The 15,853-nt window shown below is 39.4% G+C and overlaps 1 protein-coding gene across 8 annotated transcripts in view; it reads left to right on the forward strand.

Annotated features, from left to right (window-relative positions):
• MCTP1 (multiple C2 and transmembrane domain containing 1) overlaps positions 1-15,853 on the forward strand; it is a 916,692-nt gene that overhangs the window by 550,092 nt on the left and 350,747 nt on the right. The gene's annotated exons all lie outside the window — the stretch shown is intronic.

A 15,853-nucleotide genomic window follows, 5' to 3' on the forward strand; every position in this document is an offset into this window, starting at 1 on the left:
CAGTATCTTGAAATGTTTTTGAACCATCTGTGACCTGTCAGTCAGGGCGAGACTGTGTTGGTAGAGATGAGCAGTGATATACAATTAGTTGCATTTTTGTCATTGTATTATGTTTTGGGCAGCATCCCATCTGTATAATCAAACTATTTGATTGGACTTGGATTTGCAGTGGCTGCTACAAACTCAGTTACCAGATTTGTGAGTAGGTTAGTTTAATGGCAGATCAGAAGATGGATTTGCAGATTCTGAGAAGGCCGTGTCTTCTCCAAGGGTAGGGCTTTGTGGTACTGTGACATCTTTATAAAATGCCTCTTGATATTTGACGTTAATATCTGGGTAGATGTAAATGACATGAATGCAGCACTGTATTTATTAACACATCTTTAAGTGTAATCTTTCAATCTTTTTCTAATACAAGTGGTAGAGAACCTGAATTTGATTTGGTGTCAACCTCATACAATCCTCTGTACAACAGAGCTCAGACTGTGAATATAAGAGGAAGCTCAAGTAGCCAGTTTTGCTGAAGTTATTGTGCTAACAAGGAACATGCTGATAGGAGGAGAATGCAAGTGACAGAGAGAAGATCCCATCATTGTTCTGCTTCTCCTTTTACTAGTCAGTCACAGGCTAGAGGAGGGACAACAGCAGTAGGTGGTATATAACTGCAGCAGTTAGTGTTCTTTGTAAAGATAATGTGGTATGTTATGCTTGACACTTTCATATTCTGTATCTGCACTTCTTTGTAAGTATACATGAATAGCACATATTTTGATTTACATTCTACACTTTCAGTAAAAAAAGTGAAAAACAGTTTAGTGGAGGATAAAGAATAGCAGTCGTCCAGATTATATTGTATGAAGCTCTAATGATCTGATTGGGAAGTGGGGACATTTCAGCTTGTCCACTGGATATTACTGTCTCCAAAAGGTGTTTTACAGTTGTACTGTCAATGTACTTTTTCATTCCTGCATTCCAAAGCCTCTTTCATACATACAGTAGCTCATGTTGATTTTTTTTGGCTGCATTTTATCTCACAGACTGTTTTTATTGAAACACTGCTTCTTTTGAATAAGACCTTTTAAGTATATAAACCTTTTTAAGTATAAGAGCCTCAGCCTATCTATTATTAAAAATGTTCCATACCCCCCTCCTTCTACCTACCCTGCATAACAAAAGTTATGCCTGTTTTTAATCCTCTCCAGCCCCTCTCCGCTCTCTCGTCTGCAGCAGCTGCCCACTTACACAGGGGAGCTGGAGCTGCTGGATAATGTGATTGGTCCAGAGCAGAATAAAAAACGGGCACAAACACACATCTTTTTTATGCAGATTAAGCAGGATATGTAGGAGTAGGAGGGAAGGAACATTTTTAAGAATAGTTAGACTTAGGGTTGTCTTCTATTTACACTTCCAAAGTATCTTTGTCTGAGTTTATTTAATTGTTCATATTTTGCACTGCCTTTCTTTATGACAACATTGATTAATTTGACCCTATATATTTATCTGGATACAGCTGTTTGTATCATCTCCAGTTTATACATTGATTCATTATTCACATTCAGTGTAATCTTAATTTTATCTATTTTTTTAGATGTATCTATTTATAGCTGATTCGCCAAGTTATAGTCATCAATTTGAAACAACCTTAATTACAATTCACAGCTGGTTTTGTTTAAATATCCCTTTTATTTCCCAGAAAGTAAAATTTGTTGTTGAGAAAGAGACATTTTATTAATTGCTTCATAAAAGAAGCAAAAACAAGGTTCTTTGATCAGGTTCAAGGGAGGGGGGGGGTTGCTTATCACCTGACCTCAATATACTAGACTGAAAGTTCAGTGAACATTAGCATTTTTATAAAACACACATATTCATATTTAGTTACTTTAAAAGTGTAGTTTCCTTGGAAATCAACGTTACACATTTAGAAGGTATTGACAATACATATGCACATTCTTTACCTGAGATAAAGTCACACACAGCAGGGGCTAGTTTGCAAATATTTCATATTTAAAAGTAGCTTTTAATATTATAATGTTCAGAAACACTGGTATTTTGCCAATGCAGGGCAAAGCAACAAGTTCACTTCTACAGTGCACACTTCTACAACCACATACAGTTGCGAGAAAAAGTATGTGAACCCCTTGGGATTACGTGGAGTTTTGCATGAATTGGGCATAAAATGTGCTCTGAACGTCATCTAAGTCACAGCAATAGAAGAACACAGTCTGCTTAACATAATACTACACAAACATTAGATGTTGCCATGGTTTAATTGCACATAACATGTAAACATTCACAGTGCAGGGAGGAAAAAGTATGTGAGGCCCTAGCTTAATGACTTCTCCCAGAGCTAATTGGAGCCAGGAGTGAGCCAACCTTGACTCCAATCAGTGTGATGATATTGGATGTGTTGCTGACAGCTGTCCTGCCCTTAAAAAACACACACCTGTTTTGAGTTTACTGGTTTCAAGAAGCACTGTCTGATGTGAACCATGCCTCGCAGAAAAGAGCTCTCAAAAGACCTACGATCAAGAATTGTTGACTTGCATGAAGCTTGAAAGGGTTACAAAAGTATCACCAAAAGCCTTGATGTTCATGTGTCCACGGTAAGACAGACTGTCTACAAATGGAGAAAGTTTAGCACTGTTGCTACTCTGCCTAGGCGTGGTCATCCTGTAAAAATGACTGCAAGAGCACAGCGCAGAATGCTGCATGAGGTAAAGAAGAATCCCAGAGTGTCAGCTAAAGACCTACAAAAATCTCTGGCACATGCTAACATTTTTGTTGACACATCTACAATAAGGAAAACATTAAACAAGAATGGAGTACATGGGAGGACACCACGGAGGAAGCCATGGCTGTCCAAAAAGAATATTGCAGCACGTTTGAAGTTTGCAAAAGAGCACCTGAATGTTCCACAGCACTACTGGCAAAATATACTGTGGACAGATGAAACCAAGATTGAGTTGTTTGGGAAGAACACACAACACTATGTGTGGAGAAAAAAAGGCACAGCACACCAACATCAAAACCTCATCCCCACTGTAAAACATGGCGGAGGCAGCATCATGGTTTGGGGCTGCTTTGCTGCCTCAGGGCCTGGACGGATTATTGTCATTGGTGGGAAATGAATTCCAGAGTTTATCAAGACATTTTGCAGGAAAACGTACGACCATCTGTCCGCTAACTGAAGCTCCGCAGAGGATGGGTGATGCAACAGGACAATGACCCAAAGCATACAAGTAATTCAACAAAACAATGGCTGCAACAGCACAGAATACGCCTTCTGGAGTGGCCCAGTCAGAGTCCTGACCTCAACCTGATTGAAATGCTGTGGCATGACCTGAAGAGAGTGATTCACACCAGACTTCCCAAGAATATTGCTACACTGAAACAGTTTTGTGAAGAGGAGTGGTCCAAAATTACTCCAGATTGTTGTGCAGGTCTGATCTGCAACTACAGGAAATGTTTGGTTGAGGTTATTGCTGCCAAAGGAGGGTCAACTAGTTATTAAGTCCAAAGGTTCACATACTTTTTCCTCCCTGCACTGTGAATGTTTACATGTTATGTGCAATTAAACCATGGCAACATCTAATGTTTGTGTAGTATTATGTTCAGCAGACTGTGTTCTTCTATTGTTGTGACTTAGATGACGTTCAGAGCACATTTTATGCCCAATTCATGCAAAACTCCACGTAATCCCAAGGGGTTCACATACTTTTTCTTGCAACTGTATATTTACTTTCCTTTTAATTGCCCTGCCGATTAGTTCAACCAACATGGGCAAACTGCGAATCCCCGGTAGAGTTGGGCTCGAACATCGGCCATCCATGTATTCAGCGAACAAATGAATGGTAAGGGCTGTCGGCGGGCTATTTGCCCGCCATGCCCCACAATGCACTGCACCGTGATTGTGATTGACCAGTGCAATGCTTTGGCAAATAACAGTGATGATGTCACAAGAGGGTGGGACTTGACATCACCAGGTGGCTCGCCCCTTAGATGTTTAAGAACTGTCAGGTCAGCGCAGCTGTCAGATGGCGGGAGTGAGCGTCAAGAGCGGAGCTTTTTTTTTTTCTTTTTCGGGTGGCGGCGGCCATTGTGATTGACATTGGATCTACTTTTTTTATTTTTGTTTTTAATAATGGACTTGTCAAAGACTGTCTTCTGTCATTTTTTACACTACACTTTTTTTTGTGAATGAGTAGGGGTACTGTGTATCCCATACTCGTTCACATAGGGCAGTGTTTCTCAACTCCAGTCCTCATGGACCCCCAACAGGTCATGTTTTCAGGATTTCCATTATTTTGCACAGGTGATTTGATCAGTTTCACTGCCTTAGTAATTACCACAGCTGTTTCATCTGAGGGAAATCCTGAAAACATGACCTGTTGGGGGTCCATGAGGACTGGAGTTGAGAAACACTGACATAGGGGAAGGGCTGGGATCTGGGGGCCCCCTTGCCAAAGGGGGCTTCCAGATTCCAATAAGCCCCCCCCACCCGCAGACCCCCACAACCACTGGCCACAGTTGTGGGGAAGAGGCCCCCCCGCCCAAAGCACCCCCCCATGTTGAGGGCATGTGGCCTGGTATGGTTCAGGAGGAGGAGTGCTCACTCGTCCCCCCTTTCCTGACCTGCCAGGCTGCATGCTCGGATAACGGTCTGGTATGGATGTTGGGGGGGACCCCCATGCCATTTAGAAAAAAAAATGGCATGGCGGTTCCCCTCAAACTCCATACCAGACCCAAAGGGCTTGGTATGGATGGAGGGGAACCTCACGCAATTTTTTGATATATTTTTAATTGCCGGCAATTCTTTTTACATTTACATTAAAGAATGTTTTCACTACTAAATTACTGCATGACTTAATAATATAACTCATGTGGCATTTTAGTAGCTGTGTAGTATCTTACCGCACACTTGGATGCGTTAAGATATTGCTTAGTGAACTAACCCGGTTCAAAGTTCGCAGTCGAACTTTTGTTAGGTTCGAATGTTTAACCGTGAACCGAACAGGGGGTGTTCGGCCCATTACCAATCTCTGGTGTCATGTCTTATACATTGTTATGGACTTCTTGTGTGACCTAGGCTCCTGGCTCTGAACAGAGGAGAGGTACATACAGTCATGGCCAAAAATGTTGGCACAGCTTCGCTCAGAAAGTTATTGCAATTACAAATGTTTAGTCATTCTCATGTTTATTTCTTTTGTTTGTATTGGTATGACACAAAAAAGTGGAGAAACAAAAAGCAAAATCTGTCACATTCCATGCAAAACTCCAAAAATGAACTGGTCAAAATTATTGGCACCTTCTCAAAATTGTAAGAAGTAATTGGTTTTGGTTGCAGGCTAGCAGAGGGGAAAGATGCAGGGAGATTTTTGAAATTGGAGACCAGTATCCATTACACCTGTGCTCCCCTACTGAGTCTGCCTGGTCTCCATTTGAGTTGTCTTTCTGTGCATGCATGTGCCATTTAATAGAATTTGCAAAGACCTTCTCAGCCTTCCCTTCATTTATCACACCCACACCAGAACATTGGGCATGGACCCATCTTGCTCCTGCAGAGTTTTGTGAGTAACCCTTGTAGAATATCCCTAACTTACATAATTAGTATTCATAATATCATGAGTTCGAGGACAATGGTCCTACGGGCCTTACCCGCTTACAATCCACTAACAGTTTGAGAGGTGGTTTTCTCCTACAGGACTTGACACTGATAATCTGGACCACTTTCTCCTACTAAGTTGCAACACTCTTTCCTCCTTAACTTCTTCAGGCATAACTTCCTCCTCTGTGTGCACTCGTACCCTCTCCGTAAAGACACCATTTCAGTCTTTATTGATGCACTGCACATTTTTGTGAGTTCTCTTAAAACTCCAGCCTGTTAAAACCTTTACTATACAAGCATCCTAGCAACTTGGTTTATAGTTGGTTTATATTAGCCATAGGGTGCTATACAGGTCCAAATCCATGGTTCATTCTATGGTTCCCAGACCATGAAGACCCTTTTGGGGGTATGCCTACTGAGATCCAAAGCTTGGACCCCTAGTGGGTCCAGTATCATGGATAAGATAAGACAGGGTTTCCCTTTGTATTTACACTAACTACTAACACATTTCACAGTGTGCAGCACATTAGACAGCTTTATAGGCAGAGGATGTAGGAGCTATTCACTTTAATGTATGTAGTTACCTCTGTAGTTTTGTCTCTAACGTTTCTCAGCGCAAGCAATTTAAACTTGACGGTTTTTCTCCTCCTATCCAGACTTAGGGGTTTATTTACTAAAATAAAATAGACTCTACAATTTGCAAATGCAGTTACACTAATTTTTCCCAGAGCTTAAGCAGGCCATAGACTTCCGATAAAGTTGACGAATTATCGGCCGATAAAAAAATCGGCCGATATTCGGATCGTTAGTGGGGAAATCGGTCAGCTTTTTTCGTAATTGGAAGACATTTAGAAAATCAGCCCTGCTGCAAAATCGACGGACGATTTGGTCGTTCGGCCGATTTTCGCGGTAATTATGGTCAAATCGAACGTTCTTTTTGCAGATTTTCAAAAAATTTGAACATGAAGAAAAAGAAGAAATAGAATATCAAGAAGAAGAAGAAATAGATTTTGCAGAAGAAGAAGAAATGGATTTTGCAGGAGAAGAAGAAATAGATTTTGAAGAAGAAGAAGAAGAAAAAGTTGCAACATTGTATCTATTTGTATCCATTTCGGATACAGATGTTTCTATTCAAGTACAAATAGATACAATGTTGTTTCTTCTTCTTATGTATAATCTATTTCTTCTGTCAAATATAATAGCGGGGCTCTATGCAGGGACACCGCTATTATATTAATTGCCAGCCGTAGACGGGACGAAAACCAGCCGACTTTTTTTTACAATGGTAGCAACGTCGGCCGACTGGACGACCAATTTTACGATTTTCTAAAAAAATAAACAGACGGTTTTCTCCAAGTCTATGGCCTGCTTTAGTAAATGTGGTGAAGCTTCACTTTGTAAAGAGTACCCAATCAGGTATAAGGAAAATAAAAAATAAAAACTAGTGCAACTGCACTTGCAAAGTGCACAGTCTATTTGCCTTTAGTAAATCAACCCTGTATCTGTGTACCTGTGACACAGGCCGTTTTCATCGAAAATAGTCAGAGTATACTGCTGCACTCCTGCTGCCATTTCTTTGCCATCAATAGAGACACAGGTACAGAAACACTATGTCTGGATTCTTTGGAAATATCTAGGCACTTCTAGACTTTCTAGTTTCCAGAGGCCAAAAATGCCCCCCACCCCCATTCTAGTTCAAGATTGAGAAGTGGAACCACCTTTCCTTGAGGATATTATGGAGGAAAGTATTGGCCCTGATTTTGTAGCAGAGTCTGCAGAGGATTTTAACTCCTCTGAATTTTATGAAGTGCAAGCTGCAGCTTAACACCAAATACTCTCTACGTAGGGCACACTAATTGATGCTTTCCACACTAGCTTTTGCATTACAGCACCTGACTCTCCACAGCCTAAACAAGCTCCTGTGGGTACTAAAAGACTGGCTAAAATGACTAGAAAGACTTTTCTAATCCACACATGGTTGTGTACACTATGAGGACTGTTTCTATTGAGGATGTATTTTGTTTTAAGGATTCTGTTGAAAGGCTTCTGGAAGTCCTCTTGAAGACCTTCTTTACCCATGCAGGTCCTGCCCTGCTGCCAGCTGTTGTTGATATGCCCACTGCATAGTACCTGGACAGGATATATAAAGAGAGAACGTAAACCTACCTTTGAGGATCCTGCTCTCCTAGAACAATTACATCTTATGTTTATTTTCAGCATTGTTGTTTTGTGTTGATGCTTTAGAGAATGTGTCAAGTCGCAAGAATGTAATACACGTATTGTAATAAATTTGCACTGTGGTAAACACGTGTGGCTGCTGGCAAGCAAAGTTTTATGTACCAAAACCTAAAAATGTAGGATATTGTGAAATGATGCAGCACCAATGAATATACCAAAAACATAAAAAAAACCCAAATAGGTAAACAGTGTTCAATGCATCAAACGTGAAATCTCTCTTAAAGCGGAGCTCCACCCAAAAGAGGAAGTTCTGCTTTAAGGACTGCTCCCCCGCTCCCCATTAAGGATTGGCACCTCTGGGGGGTGGGAGCAGGTACCCAAATTTGACAGGTACCCACTCCCACTTCCGGTCCGATCGCCTAGGCGATCGTAAACGGAAGGTGTCCTCTCTGCCTCCCTCCCTGTACTCATGAAGCGCAGTGCTACTCGCGCATGCGTAGTGGGTACCCGGCTGTGAAGCTGCAAGCTGTCATAGCCGGGTGGCCACACTGTAGATGCCGGCCTCCAGGAATACAGGACGGCCGGTGAAACAGGCTGCGGGGGACACACCACGGACAGGTAAATGGCTGTTTTTTAAAAGTCAGCAGCTATAGTTTTTGTAGCTGCTGACTTTTATTTTTTTATTTTTTGACAAGGTGAGTGGAACTCCGCTTTGAATCAAAGTTCATATATATTCAGATAAAAAAGATCTTCCACCATCCAGCAAATCCTTGTAGTGCAAAAAAAACACTCACCAGACCATAAACTGTAACAGCTACAGCAAACACAGCATGTTTATCAGGCACAAATCCTCCTTAGGTGTATGCACCTTAATTCCGGAATCAGACCTCTTAGGCAGCAGCAAAATGCAACTCCCATTGGAACAGACAGAACTCACCAAGGAGCCAACAGAAAGCCAGTGATAGTGTTGCTCCCAAAGAGAAGTAGCAGTGCTGGACAGAATACGAAACTGGGGAATGCAATGCAGTTTTGAGAGGGTATGTAGAGCGTGACACATTTTCTCTTTAAAAACGTTATCAGATGTACATAAATTGTTGCTGATTAGTGGGTTTCAAATTAGTTTTGCCATTTGTTCCCTTTGTTGTTTTTTATAATATTGTTTTATAATACTGGAAACTGTTACTTAGACCTTTATTTTAGAAATGTGCTTATAGACCTGTGACAGTCAATGTTCTTGTTATTGAAGGCCTCAAATGTGTGCCCTGCTCTCAACAAAGGGACAGACAATAATCAGTGAATGTAATGCTGAGAGACTACAGACATATTACAAGGCATGGTCTGAGACTGCTAACACGCTTTTGCAATTGCCAGAGATTGGGTACATGCATCAGAGGACCAAAATAGACTAAAGACCTACTATATAAGAAAACATAAAAATACGAAAGGAACGGGCAGTACAGAAAAAGTAGGATAGTGTGAAAAAGAAAAGGGCCATTTATGAATTTAGTCTAAAAGGGTATTTTACCCAGCTGGCCCAAGTAAACATTTAGGTAATGAAAAACACACACTACTATCTGCAAGGGAACTGAGGGCTGCAAAATAAATGCCAAAGGGCCACTGGTTGTCCACAAGGGCCATAGACCCTTAACATGAATTCAGTGTCGCTTTTTTTAGTAGTTATTTGTTGGAGATGTTTAGTTGAAAAGACAAAGAAATACAACAACTATGGAGAGTTATTTGATCATTCAGGATTTGTTTCAGAACTTCCCATTGCTGCCACTCCTTTCGCTTTACATTTATTTTACTTAAGATGGGAAATTCCTTCAAGGGATAGAAACAATAATTTTCAATTTACACTGTCTTCATATCAGAGAGAGGTGGAGCTTACGCATAAAAACGGCCTGTTAAATTTCTATTAAGGAAGGTATTGGTTGCAAGCGCATTGCCTGTTTCACAATCACATTACAGATCTTTCATGCATAGCAGAAAGTATAACCCTTTTAGTACCAGACTCTTACAGTATCTCACAGCATACTAGCTTATCATAAGGCTTGCTGCAAAGTGTGAGTTAACTGTGGGCTTAATGAGTTTGGAAGCAAATAACATTTAGCAAACAAAATAAATGTGTGTAGACTTAGCAACTACACAGATTTCCAATTTAATATTAGATTTTGCTTTATTCATGGTTGCCCCCCCGCTGTCACCATTTTATAAAACTGTTTCATTTCAGCGCCTCTCCCTCCACCACAAATCAAAGGGTTCAAACCTTCTGCAAACGGAGATGTATAATCGATTGCACATCCCAACGTGTTCCGCAAATTGCATCAGTAACATATTGAACAACTGACAAAATACAATTGCAGAGTGTGCTAGATATTATCTTAATGGAGCCAAGTTGCAGATTTCAATAACTTTCATATCCCTCGCCCCTGAATGTAACGACAGCTTTCATGCCGTGTAGCTGCTAATGTCAAATTGTGTGCAGCAGGCTAGCAGTTTTCCAGGGCCATGAGGGCATGATTTAGTTCTGTGATTTGGCATTAATATGGTGGAACCACAGCAATGCACCCCTACAGATGTACAAAGCAATGCTGCACTTTATTTTTAAATTACCCATCGAGGAGTCAATAAACACAGCAGGGCAAGCTTCTTTTCTACCAATCAAACAGATGGTAAACTGCACAGAGAGGGAAAAGAAGTTGCTATTATTGTCAAAACCTAGCATTTCAAACTACCCAAAGAAGATTTAACTAAAGACAGAGCACTTCAATCTTCCCTTTTAATAATTGATGTTTTAGCTCCAGCAGATTTGAAAGAACAGTGGTGCTTCCGAATCACCAAAAGGCCCTGGACACTTTGGCACAAAAGAGCAAATTACAGACATATCCCCTTCTAAACACCCACATTGCCATTGATTGATAAAATTGGGAGCTATGCTTGAATGGATACTAAGTAATAATATATGTACAAGGGAATCCGGTAAAAAGGCACATTTTATAGAAACTTAGAGGAAATGACATTCTGTAATAAAACTGATTTCAACAAATCACACAGAATCAATGTAGCACCTGTGGTGCAAAATAGTGCTGGTACTTATTTCCAGCAAATGCAATTGTATTACTACATCCTTTCGCATTATAGAGATATTAGAGAGGAAAAATGTTTATAATATGCATCCTTTATAGCTCCTCTTGTTGAGTAAAATGGGAGTACTTTTAGAGGAATAATTCACTCAGTGGGACTAGTTTACAAAAATTGAATAAAAGGAAATTTAGTTGCAATAAGTTACATGTTTTTTGCACTAAAAATGGCAGCTGGGATTGGATAGCTAAAGATAGCTAAGGATAAGATCTATGCTTTTGGTTGCATATTTTAATGAAGGAACAATAATTCCAATGTATAAGATTCTTGGTTTTGTGATTGCTTAGCTTGTTTTGTAAATGTTTAGAACACCATGCAGGTTTAGGTGAACATTAGAAACAAGACCCTGTAGAGGAAAATAGGAAGTAATTGACTCACCTCACCACTCCACACCTTCATTTTTTTTGCTATTGACCTCATGCCCTCTGAATCGACTCTTTAAACACCTAGAAAGGTGAAAAAGCATTCAGAAGACAATGCATTAATTTGTTCCTTTCACTGCCACTTTTTTTGTACCTGGATCAGAGATAGGAATGTTAGTGGCATATTTATCTGACATTCACTGCAAGTAATTTCTCCAGGTGGATGTGTTTTCATTGACAGATACTGATTCACCAACAGCAAATGTTTGGTGAAACATTCATTGCTGTATAAATATGTTCCATATGTGCCACTAGACATTTACTCTGTTGGGTAATTGGGAATGAATACAGATTAAAAACAATAAGTAAATTAAACATGTGTTAGAAAAAACCCACAATGAAAACTAAATCTGTAACAATAATATAGCTTACCTATAAGGGAAAGCTATGGCATCCATATATGTTTCAATTTGGTCAGTTATTAATCTAATCATTTGTTATTCTAATCAGGTCTGTAAAACAATATCAGTAAAGAAATGGCAAACGCCAAATGCCAAATGCTCCTGCGCTTAGGGATGGACTCTGTATGGATAGGACCACATCACGAATTTCTCGGAATATGCACGCCTTGCTGACCTCAAATGACCGGGGAAGTCAAAATAGTAGAGAAAAACAAAAAGAGAGCGCACTGGCCTAGTGCATTACCTTAAAAAATGTCTTTATTAAATGATAAAAGTATCGTACTCACAAAATGACAATACAGTCCAATCTCAGTCCAATCTACGTGTGCGTCCGTAGAATCAGAATCAGTTAATTACTAAATAAGTGGAATAATATATGGTGATTTTCTTTTTTTGTATGTGCATAATGTTCTAATTCATGTATAGCTTAACCACTTCAATACTGGGCACTTACACCCCCTTCCTGCCCAGGCCAATTTTCAGCTTTCAGCGCTCTCACACTTTGAATAACAATTGCGCGGTCATGCAACACTGTACCCATATGAAATTTTTATCATTTTTTCACACAAATATAGCTTTCTTTTGGTGGTATTTAATCACCACTGAGTTTTTTCTTTTTTGATAAATAAAACAAAAAACACCTGAAACTTTTGAAAAAAAAAACCGCACTTTTCTTCGTTTCTGTTATAACATTTTGCAAATAAATAACATTTCTTCATAAATTTAGGTCAAAATGTATTCTGCTACATTTCTTTGGTGAAAATAATAATAATTGAATTTGCATTTTTTTTTCAAATGTTTCTATTATTTTTTTTTATTTTTTATTACATTTTTTCTTTTTTTTACTATTTTATTTTTAAGTACACTGTGACCAAAGCAATACAATATTACCATATTAACATTGAACTACTCTGGGCAAGCGATCAGGATTTTTTTTTATTAACACATTGATTGCTAATACCAATGTATTTAATTGATATTTGCAATCATTGTTACTGAATGAAACTGATTCATTCATTCAGTCTTTTATTGTGATTAGCTGTGATTGGGCAAAGCTGATCACATGATACAGATGGGCTGTGATTGGCCCTGTCTGTATCATGTGACTGCCTTGACCAGTCACAGCTAACAACATAATTGTATACAATGGATGGCATGACAGGAAGCCATCCATTGTATACAACTGACATGTGATCTGCTGTGATTGGTCACATGACACTGGCAACGGGCTGGTATAGTGAAATGTCATTGGCTGTGTCCCGTGGACACAGCCGGTGACAGATCGGGCCGCGTGAGCAGCTCATTTTGACAAGACGTCATATGAAGCCTGGTCACGACGCCGAGTGTCCTGCCCGGCCGTCAATCTGCTACACGCTGAGCGGGAAGGTGTTAAAATACAAACACATAAATAAATAGTCCAGCAATGATAGAAATTACAATGCAGTTCTCACTGCAATACCACTGTGGCGCAGTCCGCTGCAGACTCACCTACTCTGCACCCCAACACCAGTTCTCTTCTGAGTTGACTGACTTCCAGTGTCATCCAACTAACTTTCTGGGAGGCATCTTGTCATGAACCTGCCTCCTAGGAGGGTATCACCATGAGATACTGCACTGACAGTACAATGATGCAGAGAGCAGTGCTGATATCATCACTTCTGCAACGTTATCTGCATCATTGAGGATCATCCAGAGAAGAAGACACATGAACAGCACAAAGACTTCTGAAGAAAGGTGAGTATACAAAATTATCACATGGAAGGGTCCCTGAGGGAAAGAAGAGTGAAGTTGGATTTTAAGCTTCAGTTTTCTGAAATAAAGAAATAGTTTCAGATCTCAACATCATTTAGCTTGCTTTTGAATAAAGTTTCAGAACTTTATAAAAACAGAAGTTACTGTAGATAAATTTCTGTATAAAACCAATTATTGGTGACAAAGATATTTACTTTTTTTTTGCTGAGATCTATTGTGTCAGGCTCTGTGCTGTTCCATTTAAAGGTAGTCGTATGAATGTTGAGTTCTCACTGTAAATCTGAATATACTAGTGGATTTCATACAGTATATGAGTATTTGGTCTTGGAGTAACAGAACTGTCTGCTATCACAGAAAACCAAAATGAACTGTGTGGTTATGTATTTATATCATCTGGATTTTACTAAGCTGTAATCTGCATCGTATTCAGCATCCATTGTGTCCTCTACTAATTCTCTTCAGTCAGTCCAGCACAATGTGTATAAACCTATCCAAGAGTGTATTAATATACAGTGTATATATATATATATATATATATATATATATATATATATATATACACACATACAGTCATGGCCAAAAATATTGGCACCCCTGCGTTTCTGTCAGATAATGCACCAATTTGCACAGAAAATTGTTGCAATTACAAATGTTTAGGCTACAGTGCCATGGGCTGTAAACTTGTTTACTATGTTATGCACAGTGGACACAGGAACATTAAGATCTGTTCATTGAAACAGGTGAGTTTAATTACTAATTACAGGAGCAATTGTGAGATGCTGATAATTTTGTCCAGTCCATTTTTGGGGTTTTGCGTGTAATGTGTTAGATTTGGCTTTTTGTTTCTCTACTTTATTGTCATACCAATACAAGCAAAAGAAATGAACAAGAGAATGCCTAAACATTTGTAATTGAATTGCAACAATTTTCTGGGTGAAGTGGTGCATTATCTGCCAGAAATGCAGGGGTGTCAAAATGTATGGCTATGACTGTATATATATATATATATATATATATATATATATATTTGGATAGATACGTAATTTTGCCTCTTAAAATATCAGCCAGTTTGTCTGCTTAGTGGTCCTTTTTATTTGTTTGTCAAAGTCAGAACAAAGAATGTGGCATGAAACCATTAAAGTGCTAAATAATGTTACCTAGACAAACCAGTGCTTTGGTACCCTTTACTCTCAGTGGTCTCAAGACCAAGAGTAAGCACGTTTTTTAGGAAAATTAGTTTTGTTTTGTGGATGCTTTCTCCTTAGCTTCCTCAGCTCATAATTCCTCAGTACACTTCTTGGCCCCTCTCTTTGGTTCTCCTTCATGGAATACTCCTCTCCCAACTCCACATACCTGTATCCGTATCCTTATAGATTCAGGCACACTGGCCACCTTCAGGGCCATTACCTAGCATGCACGCATGCCACTTGATTGGTGTACATCCTCATTGTTCTTACTCATATTTTTGGGGCAGATGGTGACTCTTAAATCATCTCTGTTTTCAGCTAAAAAATAAGTAACATTTTTGAAAATGTGGCTCTTTGCAAAAGTAGATGATTAGTACTTAACAGTCCAGTGGGCACAGCCTCTGATGTTGACTCTCTTTAAGATCTACAGCAACCAAAGAATCTTCTGCTGGGTGCTGTGATTTTACCCATAGGCCCAACCTCTCTAAGTTGACTCTCTTGCAGAGAGCTGATTTTTCATTATTTTTTTTTAGATGGCAACAAGTAGTTAGCTCATGATTGTATCTGGTCATTATGATTTGCATATGCCCTGATCCCTGCTATCTTTTTTGAATATGTTTGCTCTACATTCTGGTTTTGACACTTAGTTCTGGTTCATCAAAATTATGTTGTGCTACCCACAAACATAAAGTGCATATAAACAAATAACTGAAAGCAAACATAAAAGTTAATGGGGCCTTAGTGACGGCATCCTATTAGATGAAACACGTCGGGCAGAGCTACAGCGATGACATCATCACTTCTCTCATGGTGCTGATCGGGCCTAATGAAGATTGTAATGCAAGCTTATTTTCTTCACCTGTGAGTAGGTTCTTTACCTTAATAAAATGTGGTGCTTTTAGATACTACACTATGAGAGACCTTCTCCTTCTTGCTTGTTATTATAATCTGGAGCGGGTTTATTCCTTTTGGAGTATCAATGTCAACCTGGTCCATCCATCTACTTGGGTTTTGTCCCCCAAAGCGTAGCCAGACCTCCATTCTTTTGAGGTCTGAGAATCTGGTAAGCAGGGTGTGACTGGTGGCACACACAAGTGGTGAAGATTTAATTTAGTAGTGGGATCCTTTGGGTTATTTATTCACACTGGTTATGGACTGTGAATTCAG

The sequence above is a fragment of the Staurois parvus genome, unplaced genomic scaffold (assembly GCF_062004578.1).
Source record: "Staurois parvus isolate SC_StPar_1 unplaced genomic scaffold, SC_StPar_1.0 ptg000218l, whole genome shotgun sequence".
Taxonomy (NCBI): Eukaryota; Metazoa; Chordata; class Amphibia; order Anura; family Ranidae; genus Staurois; species Staurois parvus.